The 24770-nt window shown below is 38.7% G+C and overlaps 1 long non-coding RNA gene and 1 other non-coding gene across 2 annotated transcripts; both read left to right on the top strand.

The window, feature by feature from the left end:
• Window positions 1-1308: 1308 nt before the first annotated feature.
• LOC120884962 (uncharacterized) lies at window positions 1309-5307 on the top strand. The gene is made up of 3 exons (XR_013428898.1): window positions 1309-2286; window positions 3575-3724; window positions 4801-5307. It is a non-coding gene; the product is annotated as an uncharacterized LOC120884962 (long non-coding RNA).
• Window positions 5308-9667: 4360 nt separating this feature from the next.
• LOC120885123 (U6 spliceosomal RNA) lies at window positions 9668-9774 on the top strand. Its single transcript, XR_005727637.1, has one exon. It is a non-coding gene; the product is annotated as a U6 spliceosomal RNA (small nuclear RNA).
• The last annotated feature ends 14996 nt before the right edge of the window (window positions 9775-24770 follow it).

The raw sequence follows: 24770 nt of genomic DNA, 5'->3' as shown, positions 1-24770 counted from the left end.
GTTTTTCATTTTTTCAAGATCCACTGATAAAATAAAAAGGTAGGAATCTTATGTAAATCTCCAAATTTTTCCAAAACTTTCAGGACTGAGAAAATAACAAGTCTGACAACATTTGTGTTAGTTATCTATTGATGTATAATAAATGATTCACAAATGTGGCAGTTGAAAATAATAAACATTTGGTTTTTTCCAAAGTTTCTGTGAGTGGAAAGAGCCGATTCCCACTAGCTCTGGGTCTTTCATGAGGTATGATCAGTGTGTGAACTGGACATGGTCTCATCTGAAGACTCAGCTGAGGAAGAAAGGCTCATTGCCAAGCTCATTCATAGTGCTGGCAAAATTTGACTCTTTGCAGGCTTTTGAAACACATTTTTTCCTTGAACTGTGGGGATAAAACCCAGGGCCTCATGCATGCTAGGCAAGTGCTCTGCCACTGAGCTACATTTCAGCCAAGTTTTACACTCTCCCTCTTTTTTTTTTTTCCTTCTTAAAAGGTATCTCTTATAAACCAGGGTTTCATTTATTTATTTGTCCGTGTGTGTGTGTGTGTGTGTGTGTGTGTGTGTGTGTGTTGCTGGGAATTGAATCCAGGGCTTTGTGCATGGGAGGCAAGTACTCTATCAACTGAGCTATGTTCCCCCATCCCCAGTTTTGCAGTCTTTTGAATTAAGGAACTCAATTTTTTCCCTTATGTCTCCAAAAGGCTGGTTTCCAGAAGAACAAGTCAGCCAAAAAGCAAGAGAGGGCAAGCAAGATGGAAGCCAGAGTCTTCCAGAGGATGCCTCTGCAACCATAATCCAGAATATGGGAAAGCAAGATTTGGAGGGCAGCAAGCCTTGTTTAGTGTTGCAAGAGGAAAGGAGAAAGGGCTTGAAGCCACCACCCCTACCTGCACAGGTATGTTGAAAAGAAGCTGAGGGATGGTGGACCCCTGGCTTCCATTTGCACCAAAAAACTACAGAGAAGCTACCAAGAACTGGGGGAGAGGGGCAGATGGTGATGTAGGAGACTTAAGAACAGAGAGCTTTAAAATAGCTGGTGTGGAGAACAAGAGACAGATGTGAGCAGAGAAACTCACATAAAGTTATGTCCTAGCTGGGACTTGAGCCTGGAGAAGATTTTTTTTAACTCTGCGCAAGCTAAACTTCAAGACTCCAAGCAGTTTGTATCCATAACAAGGAGTTGATACTTATAAAAATCCACCCCAGAGTCAGACTGGACTTTTCCTGGGAAAACCATCTTGCATGAAGTAAATGACCAACTTGTTATCTATGCAGGGCACTAGGAAGCCACAAGGAACCTTGTGTATCTTGTGGGGAGAAAGGGAGCTGGACGGGGCTCTGGGCATCCTATATGCACATATAATGTTGCATCCCTGAGCCAACCAGCTGCAGCCAGAGCACAAGTGGGCTGCTCTCCTTCTCAGGAATTAGATCAACAGCCTACTTTCAAGTGTCCTAGGCAAGACAGATCCTTGCCACCAATCACTCATGGAGAATAAGCAGCAATTAAATGGGACCTAGACTGCCAAAGAATTCAGAATCATTTCCACCAAATTCTACTTTTAAATAAAGGCCAAAAAACCCTCTCACCTTGAACCTTTGTTTTAACGACAGCCAGTGTTAGCCCCAGACCAGGACCCTGAAACAGACTGCATACTTACCTTAGAGACACCAACATTCTTTGCTGGTCCCTAATATGCTGTGGACCTGGAAATAAATCCCCAGCCTCACTGACCTGAGCTATATTTCTTATGCCCAGAAGGAACAGGAACCAAATGGGGAAAAAAAAAAGTGTGAGAGAAAAAAAATTTTGAAGAGAATGATATTTACAGATAGGCTCACTGTCTTTCTTGCTTTAAACTTCTGAACTTTAAAGCTTTGGACAGGTGCAAATTTGTAATCAGATTGTCAGACACAGAATTTTCTGGCTGGGGGATGGAGTCCCTCCAGCTTCCTGAATTTTCTTCTTATAATCAACTCCATGGAGATTTAAAATACTGTGCAAGGGATAGGCTTAGCCATCAGAAACCAGGAAAGAGGGGGACGTGAGCCTTGCATTACTGTAGGAGGACTTTTTGTGTGTAAATCCAGCACCTAATTCCGCACGCCCACTTACGGTGGGGCATCAGCCAAGAACCGCGCTTCCCGCGGCTGGTTTTCCCACAATAAGCTGGGACTGGGAACCCATCTCTCCCAGGCAACAGCCACTTCCTGGCTCCAGTTAAGAAGCCAGAAAGAGAAACCACAGAAACCTAAAGGACAGGAGAGGACGCCTCCAGTCTAGGTGCGTATGCTCCACAGGCATCACTCGCGCGCTCCTGTCCCCTGACCCTGGCTGGTAGGCAGAGAGGCCAGAGGTCGTGGGTGAGTTCTCCTGAGAACGTGCGGAGTCGGAGGTGGGAGGAGAAGGACCGGTTCAAAGACAAACCATGATGCCTTGCCAAGGTGACCTTATTGTGGACCCAGAGAAACAATTTGGTCCTGGAGATCAACGCCCCTTTCGCGTCTCCAGACGCCCCCCAGTGGTCGCAGCGCACCTTGCAGCTCCACCGTTCCCTTGAGGGGTTTTAGCAGCCACACCCGGGGTGAGGCAGACAAAAGATGAGGCAGGGTGGGAGGCCCTCTAGGACCCCTGCTTCCAAAAGCAGGTCTGGGAGACTGCAGCACCTTCCGCAGTGGGCTCGGACGGCTAGGTCTGAGCTCCAGACACCGGCGGAAGTGGTGACCAAGGAGGAGGGACGTTCCCGAACAACTGGATGCCCAGGGCCCAGAGAAGTGCCTGGAGCTCAGTGGCTGCTCGCAAAGAAGGGATGGCGAACTGGATGAGCTCAGGAAGCAGTCGGAGGACTGAGAGGCGACCGGCCCCCGGCCTCCGGAGTCTGCAGCATGAGATGCTTCCCACGATAACCATTCAGACACGTCTAGACCGCGTTGGGTGGATTCTGGACAGACACACACACACACACACACACTTCCAGGTTCATGCACGCCCCATTTTTGCAGACATTTTGCTCCTCGCAGAGAAAGAAAAATAAAGGATAAAGGGCAGGGCCTTGGGGGCTACGTTTCACTGATCTTCCTCCCGGCTCCTGCGGAGCTTTGCAGCGTTGCGCTGACAGGGTAATAAGGCACTGCCCCCTGGTGGCCCCTTCCCGCCACAGCAACTGTTGTTAACTTGGGCCACTGGCTGTAGCTAATTTTCTGCTCTGTCAGTTTGTGCAACCCTCTACTCCACCCCTGTCACAACCACCTGAGGATGGGCACAAGAGGGTCAAAAGAATATCACAAAATACCATTTTCTGATTAAGTTCACTTGTGGAATTGTGGGTTCTAAGGACCTCCATAGTTTCCAATCAATTAATTTAAAAACTTCCAGGGAGTCTGGGCCACTCTGACAGTCACCATTTTCTCTTGCTGAGATAACCCTTTCTCTGCCCCTTGCTCTCCTTCTCTTCCTAATGCTCTCAGTTCTAAGCTCCACCATGGCCCCTGTCAAAGGCTCTCCTACATAGTCCTGCTGCCCTGCTCTTCTTCCACTCCACCTACTCAGAGCTGTCCTTTCCATCTCACAGCAAGTGACTCTCTTAAGTTCAAGTTGGTGCCACCAACAGATGACATCTTTCTTCAGGTCGCTTCTTACAGTCCATGTCAGTATTACTCCCACCGCCATTCCAAGGTCTCAAGTTAGGCTCTCAGACTAAAATTCCTGCTCCGTTTTCAAGGTAAGTTTTTTTGTTTGTTTGTTTGTTTTACATTTTTTATTAGTTGCTCATGACAATACAATGATCTTGACATATCATACCTTTGATTCAAATGGGTTATGAATTCTCATTTTACATTTTTAAGCCTGATCCTTTCAGCTATTGGATTGATTGAGAAAGTATTGGGTATAAAAGAAAAAGGCAGAGAATGAGGACATTTAGATCCCAGGCCTGGTGCTTACCAACCAGCTCTGAAACCCTGAAGTGGCATCAGTGGAGAATTCTGGTGCTTGCAAATGGAGGTGGACTTTAAGTGTGCTGAGCGACCCAGAGGGCAGTGATGAAGCAACAACTGAGGAGATCCTCTTGGGCTTCCCTGGGCTCCTGGGCAGGTGTAGATAAGTGGCCAAGGGTTCAAGAGGGAGAAAAATAAGAATAACTTTATCCAAGCTTGCTGAGATATTTGATCACTTCATGTTCCTAAGAAAAGAATTCTTGTAGCATTGTAAGTTCCCTTCTTTTGACAAAATTTCTAAGCTAGGGTGTGTGACTTGGTAGTGGAGCACTTGCCTAGCATGCACAAGACCCTAGGTTTGGTCCCCAGCTCTTAAGTAGTGTGGGGGGCAGTCTTTATAGAGACTCTGTTGATTGGGGAGAACAAAGGGACAATGTCAGGTATGTTAGAATCAAGAACTCTCTAGAGATATGGGTACTTCAGCTGGATCCAGTTATTCCTGAACCAGATCTTCCCCAGCCTTTTTAGTTACTTGATCCAAAAATAAACCTTGTTCCAGTTGCATGACCTAATAATAGATCTCCTTTTGTGCTTCAGATCTAAAGAGTGGGGGTTTTGTTACTCATAACCAAATGAGTCATCTTACAATATGGGAGCTTCTTAAAACTTCCAATAATTGGATATGGGCTAGCAAGAGGGTGACCTCTCAGTGAGTGGCAATATAAAGATTGCAGAGCTATGAAGAGAGGCAGAGCAGGCAGGTGGGTAGAGTCCAGGTTTTATCTGGCATGCAAACTGAATTAAAGTAGAAGTCTTTCTATACTTCTTGTTCTTTATTTGTTTTTTGTTGTTTATTTTGCAGTCCTGGGGATTGAACTCAAGGCCTACCACATGCTAGGCAAGAGCTCTACCACTGAACTACATCTCCAAATGTGTTGGTTTTGAAACAGGGTATCACTAAATTGCTGAGGCTGGTCTTGAACTTGTGATCCTCCTACCTCAACTGTGATTACACCATACCCAGCTCCTGAAGTCTGTCCTTCTAAATTCTCAGTATGCTCCAGTCCAGGAGACTATGGATTAGTGAAAAGTCTGTTTTGCATTTTCACACAGTAGGTTGATCTCCTCCCCAACGCTAAAGTACTTCTCACTCTACCCTTCAAGATATCGGAACTGAACACTCAATTTTGAAGTATTGTGGGTGCCGGAAAAGAGTCACACACAATAAAAATTAAAAAATCTACCCAAGTCCAAATGGCATGAACTAGCTACACACAAAGAGAGAAGAGGCCCCTGTGGATTGAGGATTATTAAATATGAAGCATGTTTGTCAGGAAAAAACTTTGTTTATATAAACATTAGAAGCGCCTCCATGGTAACTCTGCTTGGTTTACTCGGCAGCCCAGTATGGCCTCACAGCCAAATTACTGCCTGCTTTTTCACTGCCTGCCTACATTTTTTAAAAAACATCTCTAGCCAAAATTCCATGATCTGCCTGCTTGGTTTCCAAGCTCAGAAAATATCATTTAAAAGTACCAGGGAACCAAAAGAAACTTCTGCCAAAGCTTCTAAATGAAAGCTCATTTCACACACACACACACACACACACACACACACACACACACACACACACACGTTTTTGCCAAACTACAGTATGCTTTTCTTTTTTAATGTGACCCAAGTTTCCTTAGGCCTCATAAGGTTGCAGGGCCAATAAAATAACATTAACATATGAGCAATGGTAACTCATATTCCATTCGTTCTAGGTTTTTCTCCCACCTGCTCAGAAAAGCTGTGAGCCTCTTAGAAGTGCTCCTGAGTAGTTTAGGGGTGTGCTTAGATGCAGCCTACTATATCCACTGCCAGTGACAGCAAGGCCTAGCTCAGAAGAGATGTCCACTGGCTTCCCCCATCACCTCCAAGCTCTCCCTACCAGTCAGGGCATTTGGTTTGTGTGAGGCATTTGGTATGTGAAGAACACCTCTCTATCCTTTGTGTCACATTCAATTAACATATCCCAAACCAAGCTGTGGTGCCTCCTATCTTATTGGCTTTTTCACTAGGAGATCTCAGTTTCCTCACATGCCCCTGCCCTATAAAGAAACCAGCCATGAATTCAAGGGCTAGTCCAGGTGCTGGCTCGACTCCAGATTGCACTTCCCGTCAGTAACTAAGGGTCAATGTGTCATGTCTGCCCCTTAGGAAGCCATTCATGCCCTCACCCAAGGAACCTTCTGGTTAGCCTAGCTGCCTCATTCAGTTAAGTCTGTACCCACTTATCCCCAGTCGGAGATTCTTTGTCCATGAGAAGAGAGAGACCACTAGAGAAAGCAACAGCGACAGCCACCCTCTCTGTGTGGCCGTCTGAGGCAGCTGAGAAGACCTGGGACTAAGCACTGGGGGGAAAGGATTGCTCCACTCCAAGGGAAAAGCAAATTGACATCAGATTATTTTCCTACAGCTTTTCCCACTTCTTAATATTTGCCACATTGTATTCCACATTCCAATTTTCAAAAGGACAGGAGCATTAATAATATAAAAGAAAGAAGTGAAATTAACTGGAATCAAGAACTTTATTATTTTCAAGTGTAAAAAAGCATGAGATATATGGCTGAGCATCAAGTATAGCTTTGACCTGAAATGTTCTCTTAGAGATACCAGGGGAACAGCCTGGCTTAGAAACAGACCCGCAGGGATACTGTGACACTTCAATAAATCAAATTAAAGTTATTTATTAAGTTGGGTCGGATTTCGGATTTCTCAGTTTTTCTTACGTGGCTTGCTGTCGTTTTTGCTTTCTTTTTAAAGGTTTCTAAATTTCTTCATTTAATAGAGAGTAAGGCCTTCCCCCTCAATTACCTACTTCCCATTAGGATCTGCTGAGTTTTAACTTCCATATGTTACTCATATTAGAACACTAAAAGTCCATTTATAAATATTCATTCAGGTAATAACTGTTTAAGAGCTTCAAGGCCCCAATTCATTATCTCTTTTTGATATCAGCTCAGGCTTCAATTCACACATTTCCAATTTAACTGAGGGTAGAGGGGAAGAAAAAAAAATTACTTTTGGAGAAAAGCAAGTTGACTTATCCTGGTGTTTCAAGCCAGCATCCCAGCAAAAACTGATACCTCTCTTTAATTCTAGTACCAGTTGAGGAGTAGGGAGAAAGACGCTGAACATTTTTTAACATAGATCAGGACTTCTATATCATTACTTTCTTGAAAGTGCTGTGCATACATAAGCAAGGTACTTTTGCACTTCTTTCACTGAGACCCAGATCTGCAGGGGCACACAGCACTCCTCCCTCCCATGTGAAGCTTCAAACACTACACTTGAGCAGTTTCAGGCCATGCATGTAAAGAGATAAATGGTTCCTGAGCATTTTAAAGAATACATCTCCATCCCCACCCCAGGAAGACAAAGAATTGTGGCTCCTACGTATTCTTGCCTAAGGTTGTACAATGGGCCCAAAGAAGCTATGTGATCTCAAGCTGATGTTTCTATCACCTACATGTAGCTTCTCTTTGGTAATTGCTAAAAATGCATATTCCTGCACCCCCATCATCTGAATCATAATCTCTTTTGTTGACTGGGGAATCTTTTTGTTTGTTTCTTTGTTCTTTTTAGACATGCATGACAGTAGAGTATTTTTTCTGTTTTTTTTTTAATTGTTAGTGCATGCTAATTATTCAGAATAGTGACTTTTATTATGACATATTCATACATGCATATAACTTTTTTGTTCTTTTTAGATATACATGACAGTAGAGTATATTCTGACATATTATACATACATGAAATATAAGTTTTTCTAATTAGGATCCAATTATTGCAGTTGTACTTGATGTGGAGTTTCACAGGTAGTGTATTCATATGTGAACATAGGAAAATTATGTCCGATTCATTTTACTGTCTTCCTTATTCCCATTCCCTCTACTTTCCCTTCCTTCCCCTTAGTCTAATCCAATGAGCTTGACTGGTGTTTTTTTTTTTTATACCAGGGATTGAATTCAGGGGTATTTGACCACTGAGCCACATCCCCAGCCCTATTTTGTATTTTATTTAGAGACAGGGTCTCACTGAATTGCTTAGCACATCACTTTTGCTGAGGCTAGCTTTGAACTCATGATCCTCCTGCCTCAATCTCTGGAGCCATTGGGAATTAGAGACATGAGCCACTTTGCCCAGCTTGACTGGGAATCTTCATTTTTTTTTTTTTTTTAAGATGGGGTCTCACTGTGTTGCCCAGGCTGGCTTCAAACTCTCTATCCTCCCATCTTAGCCTCCAAAGTAGCTGGGATTACTGGCATGCATCATCACATTCAGAGGAATCTTTACGTTTTTAGCAGATTCCTCTGGCACATTATTATTTGAGAGTTACTTCACCAAGTTCTAAAAGGAAACTAAAGAAGACAAAGTAGCCTTTTTTTTTTTTTTTTTTTTTTTTTTTTTTTTGCAAGGTTATACTCTTCTGGGAAACAACAGAGATCAGGATACCAATAAGATCCTTTAAGAGTTATGGTTGTGTAGATTTAATCCCAAATTCATATTACTAAGTGGTATCAAGCCATTCATCAAGCCATGAAAGCAGAAAGCAATTCTGGACTGATAAGAGTCTTAGACTCCTCACAGAAACAAACACAAACTCTCTCTAAAGAAAGGAGCAGGAGCCTCAAAAAATTCCCCTAGGTAATTTTCCACAAAACCCACCATCAAAATTTAAAAAGCACACAAAGAAACAAGACGCCAGGAACAAATATTAACAGAAACAACAGACAACCTTGATATTGGAAATATCAAATAGAGACTTTAAAATAACTCTACCTAGCCAAGCACTGTTGTTCACACCTGTAATCCTAACAACTCTAGAGGCTGAAGCAGGAGGATCACAAGTTTAAGGCCTACCTTAGCAAGATCCTGTCTCAAAATAAAAAGGGTTGGGAATGTAATTCAGTGGTAGAGCACCCCTGGGTTCAATCCCCAGTATTGAAAAAAATAAAGTCTGATATCTAAATAGCTGCTGTGGGAACCAAGAAACAATATGCTAAAAAAATAAATAAATAACTGCCACCTAGAGTTTAAAGTCCATTAAAATAAAGACATACTTGAACAAGCAAAACTAGTTTGCCTCTAGCAATGTCATTAAGGAACATCTAAGAAAGTAATCCCAGACAAATGTATAAGAAGCAGGAGAAATAAAGACAAATGTGGAAAAAATCTAAATAAACATTGTACAAAACAATACTTCTGTGATGTTAAATAATAAATATAATTTATATCTTATTAACATGAGTATGGAAGAGAGAAATGAGGCTTAAATTCTATAAGGTCCTTTCATAATCTAGAAGGAGGATAAACACATAGATTAACTTCAGACTTTGATACCTCATGTCTGAATATTATAATTTCTACAGTGATCTAGAAAAGAGCACAAACAATGCACAGCATTCAAACAAATAGGAGGGAAATGGATTGATGAAAAGCATTTAATACAAAAGAGGTAAAAAAAAAGAAGAGGAAAAAGAAACAGGATTAGCAGATCAAACAGAAAGCACACAATAACATAATAGATACAAACCTAAATCATTTTTAATATAAATGGACTGTGTTCCATTTAAAGGGAAACACTTTTAAATTGCATTTTTAAAAATCCAATAAGATACTGTTTACAAGAATTTATATCTAAAATAAGGATTCAAAGTTTGAAAATTAAAAAATGAAAAATAGTGCTTGCTTCAGCAGCACATATACTAAAATTGGAATGATACAGAGAAGATTAGCATGGCCCCTGCACAAGGATGACACACAAATCTGTGAAACATTTCATATTTTTTAAAAAGCTTCTTTTCAGCCACAGAGATAATCAGTGAGGTGAATAGAGAGCCTACAGAATGGGAGCAAATTTTTACCTCTCACACATCAGATAGAGCACTAATCTCTAGGATATATAAAGAACTCAAAGATCTTAACACCAAAAAAACAAATTACCCAATCAATAAATGGGCCAAGGAAGTGAACAGACACTTCTCAGAAAGTGAAGTACAATCAATCAACAAATACATGAAAATATGCTCATCATCTTTAGCAATTAGAGAAATGCAAATCAAAACTACTCTAAGATTTCATCTCACTCCAGTCAAAATAGTAGCTATTAAAAATACAAACAACAATAAGTGTTGGTGAGGATGTGGGGAGAAAGGCACACTCATACATTGCTTAGGGGACTGTAAGTTGGTGCAACCAATATGGAAAGCAGTATGGAGATTCCTTGGAAAACTTGGAGTGGAACCACCATTTGAATTGGCTATCCCACTCTTCAATTTGTACCCAAAGGGCTTTTAAAAAGCATACTACAGGGACACAGTCACATCAATGTTTACAGCATCACAATTCACAATAGCTAAATTGTGGAACCAATCTAGTTGCCCTTCAGTAGATGAATGGATAAAGAAAATGTGGTATACATACACAATGGAATATTACTCAGCATTAAAAGAGAAAAAAATCTTAGCATTTGCAGGTAAATGGATGGATTTGGAAAATATAATGCTAAGTGAAGTAAGCCAATCCCAAAAAAGCAAATGTTGAATATTTTCTGTGATATAAGGAGGCTGATTCATAATGGGGATGGTGGAGGGGGGATCATGGGAAGAATAGATGAAATTTAGATAGGGCAAATTGGAGGGAGGGGAAGGGAGGGTGTATAAGTGAAGGAAAGACGGTGGAATGAGATGAACATCATTACCCTATGTACATGTATGAAGACATAAATGGTGGGACTCTACTTTGTGTACAACCAGAGACATGAAAAATTGTGCTCTATATGTGTAATATAAATTGAATTTGTATTCTGCTGTTATATATAACAATTAAACAAATATATATAGTTCAAAAAATATTAAAAACTCATTATAGATTCTTTGGGAATTTTCATTTTCAATCATTTGCCTTGTACTAGGTCCCTATAAACATGGGCATTATTTGCTCTACAGCAAATTTTACAAATGTGGAAAATAATTTCAGTGTTTGCAACTTTAGCAATGTGTATTTTCTATAAATTTTTAGAGTATTTTCTTTCCAGATTTTTCTTTATGCACTGTTCTACTCATAATCAACAGCTTCTGGGTATCATTTTATCAATTTCTGTAACTTTCATTTAACATGATATACTAATGATAATAATGAAAAATGATAAAATATCCACTTCAAAAAAAATAAGTATCAAGCAATTAAACAGAAGGAAGTTGATGTGACTATATTCTTATCCAAGAAACTACATTTTAAATTAAAAATTATGAGTAATGAATTCAAAGGGTCCTTTATAAGAAAAAATTTCCAAAGCATCAATAACAACTTTAAATGTGTATGCATCTAAATATAATATTAAAGTGTATGAAGCAGAGAAAATATATAAAATAGTAATATGAGAAGAAAAAACAATTCCACAATCATAATAGAATATATTAAAACACCTCTCTCAGTAACTGATAGAACAAGAAAAAACATTAATGTCGATATATATGATTTGAAGAACACAATTGTAAAATGACCTCATGGGCATATATAGAACCTATTCCCAGCATCAGCAAAATACCCATAATAAATTCAAACACACAGAGAAAACTTGAAAAAACTGACCACATACCACACTGAAAGCAAGTATCCAAGAGATTTAAAAGATTAAAATAATCCAGAGCACATTCTCTGACCATACTAAATTTCAGTAACAAAGAAATAACTAAAACCATATGCCTAAAAATTAAGAAACACTTCTAAGTAATCCATGAGTCAAAGAAAAAGTCATAATGAAAATAAGAAAATATTTTGAATTGAATGGCTCAAATATTATATATCAAACATAAAGCAACTCATAAAAGGAAATTTACAGCCTAAAAATGACCAAATTTAGTTTATCTCAGGAAGGCAATGTGATTCGATTCATTAACAGATTAAAGGAGAAAATAATACGATCACTTTTATAAATGCAGAAAAAGCTTTTGATGAACTTATGCAGTCATTGAGAATTTAGAAATGAAAAAATATATATAAACTCTTAGAAAGCAAGAAAAGGAAAAGATTAAAAACACAGCAAACCAAAAAACTTCTGGGGGGACTGGAGTTGTGGCTCAGTGGTAGAGCACTTACTTGCCTAGCATGTATGAGACACTGAGTTTGATTCTCAACACCACATAAAAATAAAATAAAGGTATTGTGTCTGTCTACAACTAAAAAAAAATATTTAACAAAAAATTATTTTTTTAATGTGTGAGGATTAGAAGGGAAGAAACAAATCTGCTAGTATTCACAGGGAATATGATTCTGCACATAGAAAAACTCATTAGAATTAGTGAGATTAGTAAAGTTGGAGCAAATAAAAAAATCAAGTTAAAATTTTTCATTGTATTTTTTATACCAGTGACAAAGAGCTGGAAAAATGTATTTTTTAAGGGACATCATTTATAAGAATAACAAAAGATATCAAATTGTGTTGGGGGTGTAGTTTGATGGAAGCATGCTTTCCTAGTATGCTTGAGGCCCTGGGTTCCATCCCCAGTAGTTGGCAGCGGGGGGGGGGGGGGGGGTATAATCAAACACATGGGAATAAATATAACAAGATGAACAAAGCTTCTGAATTGTTTCCTGTGGCTCTTATAACAAATTCCCACAAATTTCGTGGTTTATAACAAGAGATTTATTCTTTCAAAGTTCTGAAGGCTAGAAGTCTGAAATCAGTATCACTGAGTAGAAACCAAGGTAATAGCAGGTCCCCCATCCCTCCATCAGCTCCATTAAGAAATCCATTTATTGTCTTTTCAACTTCTGGTGGCTGCTGGAATTCTTTGGTTGGTGGTCTCCAATCTCTGCCTTCATAGTCGAATAGCCTTTTCTTCTTCTGTATCAATCTCTTTATATCTCCTCTATAATGATACATACAAGCCCTAAACCATAAAATAATAAAACAGGATACTCATCTTAAAATCTTTAATTCTACCACATGTACAAAGACTCTTTTCCAAATAAAGTAACATTTATAGGGACAAGGATTCACACATAATATCTTTGGACGTCATTATTTAGTCTACTTTAACCTTTGTGGATTAACATTATAGAAATATAGTTATTAATGGCTGGGCACAATGGCACACGCCTGTAATCTCAGAGGCTTGGGAGACTGAGACAGGAAAATCACGAGTTCAAAACCAATGTCAGCAATGGCGAGGCAACTCAATGAGATTCTATCTCTAAGTAAAATTCAAAAAGTCCTGGGGATGTGGCTCAGTGGTCAAGTACCCCTGAGTTCAATCCCTGGTATCATAAAAAAGAAAAAGAAATATGGTCATTAATGAGAATTAAATAAGCAGAGGTGTACTCAAACCATGTACATAGCCTGGAAGACTCAATGTTTAGCACTGTCAATTCCCATATTCACCTACAAAATTAATACAATCCCAATAAAAATCTCAGTAGTTGTGCAACTTGACAAGTTGTTTCTAAAATTCCTATATAAATTCAAAAATCAAGATATTCTTGAAGAACAATGAGCTGCCCTGCCAGATATCAGGGTTTTCCATAAAGTTATGTGATTTCTGTTAATCAACTTTTCCCCTTCTGTGACTAAAAGATCTGAACAGAGCAATTTTAAGGAAGACAAGTTTATTTGAGGGCCATGGTTTCAGTGGTCTTAGTCCATAGAAGGTCGGCTCTATTTCTCTGGGCTCAAGGTGAGACAGGACACCATGGCAGAAGAATGTGGCAGAGGAAAGCAGCTCATGTGATGATCAGGAAGCAGAGAGAGAGAGAGATAGATCTCCACTTGCCAGATACAAATATATACCTCAAAGCCACACCCCCATGTCCTACCCCCTCCCACCACACACCACCTGCCTCCAGTTACCACTCAATAAATCCCATCAGGTGATTAATGACTGGGTTAAGGCTTTCACAGCCCAATCATTTCTCCTCTAAAATTTCTCCCACCTCACATCTAAACCACAACAATTGCTGACAGTGCTGAATTGGTGCAGAGATTAATAGGCAAACGAAATAGATCTGCTCTTGTAAACCCTTGGTATGAGAGGTGACACTGCAGAGAAATCGGGAAAGGCTGGGTTTTTAAATAAATAGTGCTGGGAAATAGGGTATCCACATTTGAAAAAGTTAAAGTGAATCCCTACCTCACCCCAAACTTAAAATCAATTCTAGGCAAATTGAAAATATAAGGAGTTTTAGAAGGTACTATAAGAGAATATGTTTGATTTAGGAAGAAGGATTTCTTTCTTATTTTTTTTTTCTTTTTTAACTTTTATTTATTTATTTATTTTTGGTACTAGGTATTGAACCCAGGGGCACTTAACCACTGAACCACATCCCCAGCCCTTTTTTTATATTTTATTTAGAGACAGGGTCTCACTGAGTTGCTTAGGGCCTAGCCAAATCTCTGAGGCTGGCTTTGAGTTTACAGGCTTTCACCACTGGGCCCAGCAAGATTTATTAAACAAGTATATTAAGTTCTCCAGGGAAACAGAACCAACAGAATATATTATAATTTATAAAAGTGGATTTATTATATTGACTTTCAAGATCAAGCAAATTGTACTACAATGGCTACCTACAGGCCAGAGAACTCGAAAAACCAGTAGCTGCTCAGTCTGGAAGCCTTGGAACAAAAGGGACTGACAATGCAGCCCTAGTCTGAGACTGAAGGCCTGCAAGCTTCCTGGAGAGTCACTTGAGGCCCTGGGTTCCATCCCCAGTAGTTGGGGGGTGGGGGCAGGGATCAAACACATGGGAATAAATATAACGAGATGAGCCTGCCTTCAAAGGCTGAGGACTCTGGGGTTTAATGTTAACAAGTATTAAAATCATACCCACAGAAGAAGGGTCAGCTCATGCTTGCAAGTTGGCCCCTTTGGATTTTTCCTTCACTCAGACCCCCAGGCTGCAGATGGTGCTGCCCACATTCAGGGTGGGTCTTCTCACTCAGTTCACTAATCCACACACCAATTATGTTTGGAAACACACTCACAGACACACCCAGAACTATGTGTTTTACCAATTTTCAAGGTTTTCTTGACCTGGTCAAATTGACAACCAAGATTAAGCATCACAATTCACATAAAAGTACTGGTCATGAAAGGAAGAGGCTGATAAATTTGACATATTAAAACTAGGAAATTGGGACGGGTGCAGAGGCACACACCTGTAAATCCTAGTGGCTTAGGAGGCTGATGCAGGAGAATCACAAGTTCAAAATCAGCCTCAACAACTTAGCAAGACACTAAGCAACTTATGTGAGACTTGTCTCAAAAAAATAAAAAGGTTTTGGGGATGTGGCTCAGTAGTTAAATACCTCTGGGTTCAATCCCTGGTACCAAAAGTAAATAAATAAATACAGAATTGGATTATACACTTGCAAAATATTTAAAAATAATAAAATAAAATTTGGAATTTCTATACAATACAAAAAAGAGAATGAAAAGACAAATCTCAAAGAACACACAATAAAAAATGGAATACAGAATATGTAAAGAACTCCTACAAATTAAACAAAAGATCATCTAATTTTTAAAACTTACTTCAAAAAGCACTTCTTCAGACATCTCACACAAAAGAAGTCAAAAACATGAAAAAAGGCCTGTTATCCACTATGTGTCAAAAATTTAAGTCTTATCTGTTGAATTGAAATTTTTGTCATTACATAGTATGTATTAAATCTTGTATCTGATAATATTTTTAAATATTATCATGGTAAAATATATAACCATTTTAACCATTTTAAGTGTACAGTGGCATTAATTACATTTATAGTGTTATGTAGCCAAAACCACTATTTATTTTCTTATCATCCCAAATGGAAACTCTGTATCCATTAAGCAATACTACCTGCCGCAGTCTTGGCTGGGCACAGAATCAAGAGCCACTCACAGCTTTGTAGATTCAAACAGCAATTCTTTTTTCCCCCCCGAACTCACACCAGCCCTCTACAAACATGTTCTGGGGAAATCCAAGTTCTGCCGCGGCACAATTCACATCCCAAATACTTTCTGAATTCCACGACGAGAATCAACAGGAACTCAGGCATCATCCTATTCCCAGCAGGAAAAACCTTAAACCTGGAACTGCCCTCTAAACCGGGAATGCCCTAAACCCAAGGAGCGAGATACTTCCTAAAACCTGCAGGATACACCCTAAACCTGGATCCACCCTGGTCCTTGAGCAGGGTCACCTTTCTCAAACACACATGCAATGTCACAGCGAGAATTTCCAAGGCAAGTCCATTTAACATGGGGTACGCTGGCAAGGAAATTTCGATGCGTCATTCCTACTTGGCAATGGCCCTCAGCATCTCCTCACTTCTGGTTAAATAAACAACAAGCAATGTGGCTTAAGGACCGTGCCTGGTAGGTTGTCCAATTCAACATATGGTTCTTAACCGTCATGGGAAAACTGACCTCTAGTCCTCAGCCTCCTGTCTTAGGTTGATACCACTGCAATTGGATCAACCCGTCACTGACTACCATACTTGTGGATAGGCCTATGCACCAGTGGGGGGGTGAGGTTCTTGTCTCACCTCTGTTGGCCCCCAAATTTAGCCTTGGTGCCAGTGGGGGGGTGAGGTTCTTTGCCTCACCTCTGTTGGCCTCAAAATTTTAGACCATCACTAGTAGAAGGGAGGAGGATACAGAAATGCCACGACACCAAGCCAATTGATGGCTCCTTTGGAAAAATTGCATCACTGGTGACACCATCAGCAAAAATATGCCAGCACTACCACAATTCGCTGCACCAGACGATAGTTCACAATGCATGCAACTGATATATAGTCCAGGCAAGTTCTGCAGGCAGTTCAAAGTGGAAGAGTCTATCAATATGTCCATTTCTTCCCAAAGTAAATCGAGTCCTTGATTGAGCATTACTTGTTGAGTTATATTCATTGATGCATCAGTTTATGCAGTTTACTGTGATAGCTATCATAGAAGCTGTAGTTTGGTTTTATCTCAGTCTTCACCAGCACTGGGATGGAGATGGGAATTCTGTCAAAGATGCTAAAGAGACATTATCCTGAACAGAATTATTAAATATAATGAAAAAGAAAGGTGAAAGTAAACAAACAGATCTGTTAACCACCTTTAAAAACAATCTTTAACAGCTGTTTACCTAATTTAAATTAAACCATTTAAATCAATTGCATAAAAAAAATTCGGATCCATTTTTTCATGAGCGCTCCTTATATATGAAATATGGACATACACACATACAGACATACAACACAAAACAGAAGTGTGCACACATAACATACAACACATAAGACAATCGTAAGTAAAGGCCTTGTAGCTATACCTAGGTGAAATCTCCATTGCAATGTTTAAAAACTCCACAGTCAAAAAATAAAACTGATCAGAAAAACATTAACCTAGGTTTGTATGAGCTCAAAAATAAAATAGAACTTTATGATGTGGGAAAAATGCAATAATAAAATAGATATTGAAAAAAGCACCCTGGTTAATCACTGTCGCAGATGTAAGAATAGCCAAGCTGGAGCTCTGGATATCAGCTGTTATGGATTTGAGTCAAATCATCTTCTTTTTCTGTAGAAATTGCTTTAGTTAATCTCTCTGGAATCCAAATCAGCTGCTGTTCTCCCTGTGGAAACACAAACACAACCCCGACTCCAGACAATCACTGGGTCAGGACCTTTCCATTGTCCTGTTAGAATATCTTTCCAAAGTATCTTAGGCTTATGTACATTTTTTGGATACATATGCCTTTCCGCAGCATTAAGTCCTGATGAATCCAAATTTAAAAAGTTTAGAGTAAAAAGGATTATTTTAAGTTTATCTTTGGGGGATATATACCCCTTTAAGATCCTTTTAAATTTAAGTCTTTCAAAAGCATTCTGCCTTAGTTTTTAGAATTGCTTTAGTCCTTTTAATTTTTTGATGTGGTTTTAAACCATAGTTGTCTTAGCCTTTTGCATTTTCTATGTGAAATATCTTTACTTGACTTTTTCAACCATTTTTTATCTTATTTCTATCTTCTACTTTTCTTCTAAGGTTTTTATATTTACCCTTAGTTGCTTTTTCTCTCCTAGTTTTCTTTTGTTTCCTATTTTGTGGGTTTAAAATTCTTGTCTTTCTACATCTTTTTTATCTTACTATATCTTTTTTATCTTTCTACATCTTCTCTCTTTTTTTCTTTTTAACTTTCTATACTTCTATCTTTAAAGTTTTTCACTTCAAATTTTTAATCTTCTTTATCTAAGTATCTTTTATCTTATTATCTTCCCATGTTCATGTTTTTTTTCTCCATCATGAAGGCATCTTAACCACCTTCAATTTAACCTTTTAAAGCTTTTTGCAACTTATTTAGACATTTTACAACTCTTTACTTTATCACACAAAGATTATCTCATCTAGAAACATTTCTTTTTCTTTTAACCTTCCATATTAAAATATATTTCCACATCTTCTCTCTTTTTTCTTTTTTCCGCCATGAAGGTATCTCAACCATCTTCAATTTATCCTTTTAAAGCCTTCCAATTATCATCTATACTGTACTTTTAAATGTACTTTTTCACCACCTACAGCTTTACTCTTTTAAATGAGGCTTATATTCTGTTTAAATCGCTTAATGTTAGTTTACATGGTTGCCCTTCAACCAAAGGCTTTTTTATATTCCATTAAGAAGCTTTGTCTCAATCTGCCATGTACAAATACCTTTTTCTTCTTTCTTCCTTTCTCAAGTTTTTAAAGTAAGTCTAGTTTCCTCAAAATCTTTTTAAATGGCCTTTTACAACTTTTTACTTTACCACACAGAGATTATCTCATCTAGATGAGAGATTATCTCATCTAGTTATTTAACCTTTAACTTTTTATATTAAAATATATTTCCACATCTTGAATCTTTTTATATCTCTTTTTTAACCATTAACCCTTTTATAAATTCACATTCTGAAACAACTCTTATAAAATTTCTGATTTAGACAAATTACTCCACTTTAATAAGATGAAATACTTTCATGTTTTTTATGGTACTATTGTACTGTAATTGAAACCCAACTGAAACTTCTTATACTCTTTGTATATAAATTACACCTGATAGAATCTTAACAGTAACTGTTTCAGCAAAGACACAGACCAAAGCAATATTAAACCTTTTTCTATTTACCAATTTATGAAAACACACATAATGTTTAAATATATTACCTTATGGAACTTAATAAGTAAAGAGTACTTGATTTTATATTTAGTGGTTGATATTTTAACACTTTAGTTTTGTAAATTAATCAGATGTCTGTAAAAACCAAGATCTTAGACAAGTATAGTAAACAGAACTAGCCATCTCCTTGTTGAAGAAAAATCCTTCTACAGGATACTATGATGGTCTCATTGATATACTTAATAACTCGTCTTTAAAAAGCCATGGGCTACATTTTTGTACTGTATCAACATATGCCCTTGTTGTTCTTGGTCTTACTGGGGTGCCTCCTTCCTCTAACAATTTCTGTTCCTCAGAGGCAAACAACTTCAAACCTTGAGTCAACCATTTTCCCCAGTTTGCCTGAGAAAGTTCTAAGAACAGGCAACTTGAAATAAAAACAAAATAAATCAAAACAAGAACACATTGTTTTTTGAAATGGTCACCCATTTTTTTGCTCTCCTTCAGGAGCAAGCAAATTCACTTACCCCCAAGCTTCAGACATCCCATGTACGGACCACCAAATGCCACAGTCTTGGCTGGGCACAGAATCACGAGCCACTCACAGCTTTGTAGAGTCAAACAGCAATTCTTTTTTCCCCCGAACTCACACCGGCCCTGTACAAACAAGTTTTCTGGGGAAATCCAAGTTCTGCCGCACAATTCACGTCCCAAATACTTTCTGAATTCCACGAGAACTCAATGGGAACTCGGGCAGCAGGATACGCCCTATTCCCAGCAGGAATCACCTTCAACCTGGAACTTCCCTAAACCCAGATTGTCTTAAACCGGGAACGCCTTAAACCCAAATTATCCTAAACCAGGATACTTCCTAAAACCTGCAGGATACACCCTAAACCTGGATCCACCCTCGTCCTTGAGCAGGGTCACCTTTCTCAAAGACACATGCAATGTCACAGCAAATTTCCATTTAACATGGGGTACGCTGGCAAGGAAATTTCGATGCATCATTCCTATTTGGCAATGGCCCTCAGCAACTACCCACCTCTTCACTCTCCAGCCCCTTGCTAACCTCTAATCTACTTTCTGTCCCTATGTATTTGCCTAATCTATGAGTTTCACATTGGTGGAATGATATAATAATTTCAATTAGCATAGTTTTTTTAAGGTTCAACCTTACTAAGAATGTATTCATTCCTTTTTATGACTGAATAATGTTATATTGTATGTGTATGTCATATTTTGTTTACCCAAAAGATTAGCCCTTAGGTTGCTTCACATTTTGGCTATCATGAGTAATGCTATTCACATTAGTATACAAGTATCTGAGTCCCTGTTTTTCTATATTAGTGGGTATATATCTAGGACTGGAATTGTTGGTCCACATAATAATTCTGTGCTTAAACTTTTTGAGGAACTGCCAAAGTCTTCTCCCCAGGAGCTGCACATTTTCTAGTAAGATATTTTTACCTACAGTCAACCTTATCATACTACTGTAGCTCCCAGCTTCCCAAGAGCTAGGTTTTGACTAGAATGAGAAAATGACAGGGTGTACATTTTCTCATCCCTTCACATCCAACTCTTCGGCATATTTTCAATGTGTTTCCTATATTCATTGTTATCATTACCAACATATTTGAGTCTACCTTCTACTTTCCATTCTTTCTTTGTTGAGAGCCACAGCCAAAGGGGCCCCAGCAAACTTTCAGCTGCCAGCAAACTTCCAGCTGCCAGCTAATGATTGGCTCACAGCGGCCCCAGCAACATCTAGCTGATTGGCTCCTCTGCGGTGATGTTCATTGGGCTGTTTCCCTGCCCTTCAGACTGCCAGCTGATGATTGGCTCACAGCAGCCCCAGCAACATCTAGCTGATTGGCTCCTCCATGGAGCTGCTCATTGGGGGACTTCTTTGGCTCCGCCCACACAACCCAGCCAATCGGCCTCAAGAGCAGGAGGATTGTGGGAGGTGGAGAGGCTTGTGTGGGGGAGAGGCTTGTGGAAGCCGGTGGTGGCAGTTGGGCTCTGAGGGTTTTTTCCTGAGGAGCTGTTTTGTTTGGCGTTTGTAGTTCTAAAAATAAAGTTAGTTTCTTTTGACAAGTGACTCCTGAATTGTGCCCAGCCAGACTGCGGCATTTCTTATCACTTTATAATTGTTAAAAAATTTTAACACATATTTAACTTTACAAGGTCCAAAGTTATCTTTACCCTCCTTCCCACATAATAATAAGGGCTTTAAAATATATTAACTCTGCTCACACACTCCCAAGTTATATTGTTGTCTAACATTGTAGTTAGACACAAATTGTTTTATAGCTCCTCAAAATTTTACTGTTTTAGACAGTTAATGCTTTGTGTTTACTTTTAAATTAAAAAGTTTCCTCGCTTACCATTCACATTCGTTGCATCTCAAGCTTTTCTGTCATCATATTCCATCATCTCAACATTTACCTTTGGAAGATTCTTTAATGAGATCCCCAGTTATTGTTCATCAGATAGCACATTTTACCATTATTCTTGAAATTTGTTTTTATAAGTTATTTTCTATTCTCTTTTCTGATTACAAATGGGAAATAAGCTTTCTAATTGTTGGTTCTGGGTATTACTTCTTTGGCTGCTTTAAAGATCTCTTTTATGTTCTGTATCTACTTGTAAATGCTGCTTTCTGGGTTATTTCTTCAAGCCTAGCCTTCAGTTTACAAATTCTCTCTTCAACTGGGTCAGTTTATCCATTCTAATTGCAATTATTACATTTCATTGTTTACTTCTTCCTGAAATCTGCCTTATCATTCTTTTCATTTGTTTTTTTAACATACATTCCTCTTATTGCTTCTGACACAATTTTGCAGTCTTTGCAAATTTGACTATATTATTTGTTATTTCTTCTCTCACTTATGACTTTGGATATTAACTTGTTTCTTAGAATATGTATGGGAATGCCTTGATGCTTTCTCCAGGAAGGTTTTGGGTTTGTTTTTGTTAGAAGCATGGGGACACTATCAATTCAGGATCATTGTAAAATAAATTTTCAGTTTGAGACTTTTTTTTTTTTTAAAGAGAGAGTGAGAGAGGGGGACAGAGAGAGAGAGAGAGAGAGAATTTTAACCTTTATTTATTTTTTCTTAGTTCTCGGCGGACACAACATCTTTGTTGGTATGTGGTGCTGCTGAGGATCGAACCCGGGCTGCACGCATGCTAGGCGAGCGCGCTACCGCTTGAGCCACATCCCCAGCCCACCAGTTTGAGACTTTTAAGGACACCCAAGTAAGAAAAACTTCTGCACAAAATTTGCATGGTAACTAGCTGTGGTAAGGAATTTCTCATGGGACACCTTTCTCCCACTCAACATTGAGGCCTGTACTTTTCCCTTATATCCATCTCTGATGTGTTTTACTTTCTAGTTTACCAAAATATTATATCCTACTCTGCTCAGGCTACTCATTTTTGTCCAGCTGACTTGCAGACCTAAGTTGTTCTGTAAACAGCATTATTATAATTTTTTTCTTTCAGTAACTATACTTGTTAAGAGTTTGATCAAGCCCTGACCCTATCTGCAGATCTCACCCAGGAGAGACTCGTGGATGGATGCTCCTCTCCAAGTGCAGTCATCAGCTTCAATGCTTGTTACTTCTCTCATGTTTTCTTACTTTTTTTTTTTTTTGCTTCTGATAATTCCTTTTTAAAAAAAAATTTTTTTTTTAGTTGTAGATGGATACCTTTATTTATATGTGATGCTGAGGATCAAACCCAGGGCCTCATATGTGCTAGGGAAGTGCTCTACCACTAGGCTACAACTCCAGTCCTGAGAATTCCTTTTTTGATAAAACCCCTATATAATTAAAGACCACCCCCATGTTTATCCATCATTATTTTTTGAGCTAATAAGTTTCTCAAGTTATTTAGTCTAGCATACTGCCAGACATTTCTCTTCCACTTTCTCACATATATGTGCTTTTATGCATAAAAATGGATAAAGGAGATTTGTCAACCTTACTGAAAAGGAAAGATGTAAAAAGTTCTGGTAAGAAAAACACAAGTCAGCTAGTTGCAGGTGATGGTAAACAACATGAAATGGGTAATGAAGAGAAAATGTATACATGCATATTCAATGTATTTATTTGTATGTATGTTCATGTATTTTTTTACTATTATTTTTAGTACTAGGGACTGAGTCCAGAGGTGCTTTACCACTGAGTCACATCCCCAGCCCTTTTCATTTTGTATTTTTGAGACAGGGTCTCCCTAAGTTGCTCAGGACCTTGCTAAGTTGTCGAGGCTGGCTTTGAACTTGCAATCCTCCTACCTCAGCCTACCAAGCCACTGGGATTACAGGCATGCACCATCACACCCAGCTGTTCATATATATATTTATATAAACTATGCACACTTGAATAACTAGAGTCTTAGTACTAATGTATGTCTTTCCTTATTATATATGTATATATCTGTATTATTAAAGTTGATATATGTACACACACACAACTTTTCCCCCCTTCTATCTTCCGGTTATTCCATCTAACATTATAAGACTTTTATAACAAGGAACATTGTGATCAAGCAAAGGTAATATCATAGAGATGAATAGGTAACTTGTAAAATTTATGCCCTCTTGGGAAGAGAGTAGGTGTTGTCTACAACAAAGAAGTAGGTGTGTGTGAGGAAGAATCTTGACAATCTTTATTCTTTGGAAACTTAACATGGATACAAGTGTAAGTGTAGATACTGAGTGTTGTGAAGAATGAACCATGCTCAACAATATCTGCTGAAGATTCTGTACTGTTCTCATTCTTGTGCTCCATACTTGTCCACATAAATCCAATTGGATTTCACCAATAAGAGGCATTTGTACACAATTCAGAAAGTAAAGAAAGGTGAAAGTATTCTCCAGTGGTAACTGCCATCAGGCTAATGGGTATCAGACAGCTAAATGTGGGATTTGCCAGTTGTTTGCAGGCACTTTTCTGAAAACCACTCACACTTGGTCCTGCAGGAGCCAATATCACTCATGGCAGGCAGCTTCCTATAATCCCTACAGTGGCAGATTTCATACTGGCCTTCCTGATCTGCATTTCCTCAAGCTTTCTAATGGTCATAGAAGACCAATGTAATGATTAATTTGAATTGTCAAGTTGATTGGATTAAGAGATGCCAATGATTATGAGGCTTCTGGGTGTGTCAAGGAATGACTGTCATGTGGGATAGCCAACTGAAATGAAGACCCCCCCACCTAAGCAGCACTGCCCAAAAAAGATAATGGCATAGATGGAATAAAAGTTGGAAGAACAAGGAAGCAGCAGCAGATGAAAGTTCTATTCTTCTGAAAAGGTTCTTGATTGCTGCTGCAATCATCTGAGGATATTAGACTCTTACTTCTTCACTCTTCAAAAGCAGACCCTGCCAGTGATTCTCTAGGGTGTTTCCAGAAGCCTTTGGTCTCAAGACTAGGGTAGAACCATTGATCTTTCTCATTCTAAGGCTTCAGCCTCTTGGATTGTGCAATTACTGGTTCTTCCAGTTCTCCAATCTGCAGCCGACCATTATGGACTATCCAGCCAACCTAATAAATCCCCTTTTTATAATTATACTTCCTGTTGATTCTGTTCCTCTACAGAACTCTAATACAACTCCCTAGAAAATTCTTGCCTATTGAAAATTCCCTCAGAGAATTCTGAT

Source organism: Ictidomys tridecemlineatus, chromosome 12 (assembly GCF_052094955.1).
Source record: "Ictidomys tridecemlineatus isolate mIctTri1 chromosome 12, mIctTri1.hap1, whole genome shotgun sequence".
In the NCBI taxonomy this organism is placed as follows: Eukaryota; Metazoa; Chordata; class Mammalia; order Rodentia; family Sciuridae; genus Ictidomys; species Ictidomys tridecemlineatus.
This window is presented reverse-complemented; position numbering and strand designations above follow the sequence as displayed.